This window comes from Tamandua tetradactyla, chromosome 13 (assembly GCF_023851605.1).
Source record: "Tamandua tetradactyla isolate mTamTet1 chromosome 13, mTamTet1.pri, whole genome shotgun sequence".
Classification (NCBI taxonomy): Eukaryota; Metazoa; Chordata; class Mammalia; order Pilosa; family Myrmecophagidae; genus Tamandua; species Tamandua tetradactyla.
In genome coordinates, this window is record NC_135339.1 from 46,242,705 (window position 1) to 46,247,223 (window position 4,519).

Genomic DNA, 4,519 nt, shown 5'->3' on the forward strand with positions numbered 1-4,519 from the left:
GCCTTTATGAAATGGGATTTAGATTAAAACATGTCTTTTCTGGGAGACATACATCCTTTCAAACCAGCATACTACCACTTCTTGGCTCTGTTCCTACCTTTATTTGGGCTTTCTACATTGCAATGTGGGTAGTTTTCTTATCTATTTCCCCCGGAGTCTATGAGTGTCGGAATATTCCCATCATCATCTTACCAATATTTTTACACCTATTTCATTTGCTCCCTGCCAGTACCTACGTGTTCAATGAATATTTGAGAAAGGAAATAATACGAAATAAAATATCCATGGATTGATTTGGCTTTGGGTGGTATCAAGAATCAAGAATAAGCTTTATATTCCAATCTCCTAGAAAGAACCTACTTAGGGTGTTGATGTGGACAAGTGAGACATTCTCTGCATTAGGAAGCCCTTAAGAAGGAAAGAATCGAGGAGAGACCTAGAAGGTGGCCCTATGTGGAGTCCACACATAGCAAGTTTATGAGACTTACATAGAGTTCTCAGAACACTCCAGAGCTATATGAACCCAAGGATAATACTATGAGTCAATAAGTGTATATGCCATACATAGTAGACTCAATAAATATTTGTGAAACAAAGAGGAATCTAGTAGAACCTTATGATATTTCTAAGGTGAATTCAAAGAAAAGAGGGAACCATCCAGTTTTGTTTATTAGTTTTGATACCATTTATTATGCCTTTGCTGTGTTCTAAGCTGTATTATGTATTTGCTGTATTATGCCAAGCAGTGTTCTAAGCATTTTACATGTATTAATTCATTTAAGCTTCACAACTTGCCTATAATTACTAGGAAACTTGCAAATTTAAGATGTGATAACCATGGATTAGAGCAGGTGAGTACCTTGCTGATAATCACAAGCTAAACAGTGGCACAACCAAGGTTTGAGGCCAGGCACCCTGGCTCCAATGGAAGGGTTCTACTTGGGCCTCCCTTAGCAGAACTTGCCACAGGGAGCATCGTTAGACGTCCCATATCCTTCATGCCAAGGCCACACTTTCCCTGCATTACTTTGCTCCTGACCCCTTCCTTCATCTTCAAAGTCAATGGCATAGCATCTTCAAATCTCTCTCCCTCTCCAACCATCCTGCTCTCAACTTTTAATTACACAGGAAACACTCAAATAATCCAGGAAAATCTCCTCATCTCAAAATCCTTAATTTAAACACATTTTACCATGTAAAGTAATGTGTTTTAGGTTTCTGGGAATTAGGATGTAGATACATTTACGTTATTTAGAAACGTCTAAATTTCCCTGAAAGATGGTAGAGGAAAGAATAAAAAGGTTCAGGGGGTAAGGAGGTATCCTGGGTAGATAAATTCTGAGCCCAGAACACCCACCCGTGGAAAATACAGAGCACTCACAACCCATCAATGCTCTCAGTGATATGCTGTTGAGAGGGGCTTCGGCGTCACTAGGAAATTTGGTAGTGGCTCTCTTCTACAAGCAAGGCTGTAGCAATGTCAGAGGGGCAGCCAAGAGGGCTTGGCTCACATAGAGTTGTAAAGATGGTCAACAGAATTCAGCATCCCTATACACAAAATAGATGGGGTGCCAATGAGCGTACTGCTTAACAGGTACAACCTGAAAAAGACAAGACTCGAGGAGCAGGATGCTCAGGGTGGTTGCCTCAATAATAAGTCAAGATCATTTGCTAAGTTCCCCTACCTAAGTAAATTTTCAGATCCAGAACCCATTGATTGAAAAGGTGGCAGATCCCCAAAAGGGAAGACCCTACAGCAATGTGGCAAATATATACTCTTAACGATTCCCTTCTCTATAAAGACCGATGGCTACTTACTGAAGTGACAGTACACTGGAGAGAAGGGAATACCCAGAAATTTAGAGACTATTGGACAGATTATGAGTTGACACTGAAGTCCAGAGATCCCAAAGTGTCCTAACTGCCCTCTGTTAAACTGTGGCTTACTGGGTGTCAGGAAATCAATGGAGACTGGCAAAATCTTGATTACAGGGGCTCTAAGACCCACCTAATGGTCACTGCCATTCACCTGAGCTAGTCAGGTGCTGGTAAATGTTTAACGACTGGCTCTGGAGGGGGAGGAGCACAATGCCCGACAGGCCTTTTTGGGCTCTAGGGGTATTACATCCCACACCTAGAAATACTTTGCCAGCTCATATGTCAGGTGTTTCAGAGGCTGGCAGCTTTGAATGGGGCCCAGAATAGTAAAGGGCTCTGCAGGAGGTCTAGGCTGCATAGCAAGCAGCCCTACTTCCTAGGCCACATGATCCAGTAGCCCCTATGGTGTTGGAAGACTCAGTGGAGGTAAAGATGCATTGCAGAGTTTATGGCAAGTCCCAATGAAATATTCAAAAGAGGTACCTGGAGTTCTGGAGCCATCTGTAAAGGAGAATATTTGCCTTTGGGAAACAGTGCCTGGTATATTATTATGCCCTAGTAGAGAATAAATGTTAGGCATCTGCTTCTCTGATTATCTTGACTGATGCAACCACTCTGTTAAAATGAATCATGGTTATAGCTCCCCTCCTCTGAGGACTCAGTGAATGTCCAGAGGAAGCCAGGCTAGGAGCCAAGCTGAGGACCACCACACCCATCCTCAGACACCCAGCAGCCCATCACTGCAGCTGCACCATCATCTCCACACCAAATGATGCATCTCAACTCTCTATCAGAATGAGCTCCTCCTTCATGGAATACAGGGCTTGGAGTTTAAGTGATCCCTCCAAAACTAAGAGGAGCTTGTTGAGAAGCAATATTCCAAGAGTCAATTTTACTTTTCGTCAGCTCCTCTATTCCTCAATCACACAGATCTCCAAGATGTCACCCTCGCTCTTCGGCCTCCAGGGCAGATGTTCACTATTCTGTCACTCCATGCTAGGACATCAAAAACCTCCCTGAATCTTTCAAGTACCTCCAGTTCAGCACACTGTAGGCACAGCAGCTTCAAGGCATTTTCTGGAGAATGCTAGGTCATCCCTGAAAGCGAACATCAGGCCCACTTCACATCTAGCTACACAAATCTATAGCTTCTCCTTGAAGATACAGAAGCAAAAAAAAATCCTAACTTGGGTGCCCTGAAAGAAAAGAGGTACCATCAGATTTACACAGGAACACAGATTTAAACCAAACACATATTGAAAGGGAATATACACGCACTCAACTTTTATGTAATGCAAATTTATTTTCATGATGTTTTATGATCATACTTCTAATCGGTATTAAAAATCTGAACTCTCCTCTTGTCAATTCAAACTTTTTAAGGCCACCTTTTATTAGACACATGATTTGAAGGGGAAAAATCAAAAATATATTCTATAACAGGGGTCAGACATTCACACTTCTTCTGTATCAGTTTTTTTTTTTTTAATCTTTCTAGAAGCTTTCCTAAGCATCTGGTTTTCTTTATTGGGGTTTATTATCATTTTTACAATAATTTCAAGCAGAAGAATGAAAATATTCAGGATCTCATCTGGTCCCCAGTTCATCCATAGAGTAGGTATGTTCACCTCCTTTTGCCATGTGTGGAAACTGAGACTGAGACTCACAAGAGAGTGAGGGACAGCACTACGATTCGAAGAACCCATCCTCCCTTTCCCCTATCCTAAGGCCTGTGCACACTCAGCTTTCAGGTACAAAGTGCTCAAAATAGTCCAACTAAAAATAGACGCTGGACAAGTGACCTTGTAATCTGTTCTTTACTATCTGTTCTTTATTGCTAGAGTACAAAATCTATAACCCTTGCAAGAGAATACCTCTGGAAATTGGATCTCAGAGAATTAGGCTATAAATTCGGCTTTCATGCCTAAGAAACCCAAAGCTCAGAATAGAACTGTGGAAGGATGAGAGGTGATACATCTCGCACAAATTAAGAATCCCCTTGAAACATCTTTCCTCTCCAGGTATCCTCCATATCAGGGCAAACTCTAAAAATAGTTGTTTTTGAGAAGTGACAAAGACCACCTTCCTAAAGCCATCATGATTTCCACCATCCAGGAGTAAAGAACCTCTGTTAAGTTAAGGCATTATTTCTCAAAGAAGGGCCAATTAAAGTGTCTCTAGCCCACAGAAGGTCCAACTGAAGGTGGGGTTCCTGTGACCTCTTTGCCAAGCAGAAGATCCTGTCCTCAGCCACATGAAATTAAAATGACCTGTTGAGAGGCTATGTGGCACAGTGGGAACAGCACATACTTTGGAATCAACAGCCTGGATTTTCATTCTAGCACTGCTGCTTTCTGACTATATGATATGCACAAGTTACTTCAACTCTCTTAACTCCAACTCCCTCTCTGTAAAATGGAGAGAAAATCTCAATGATATATGGTGGGCAATGGTGGTTCAGTGGCAGAATTCTCACCTGCCACCCCAGAGACCCAGGTTTAATTCCTGGAGCCTGCCCATGCAAAAAAATTTTTTTTTAAATCTCAAGGATGTAATGAGGCATAAATTAGTTTTTATATGTGAAGCACAGTATCTGGCATGTGAGAAACCAGTATTGGAAATGATGTAAAATAGGCAAAAG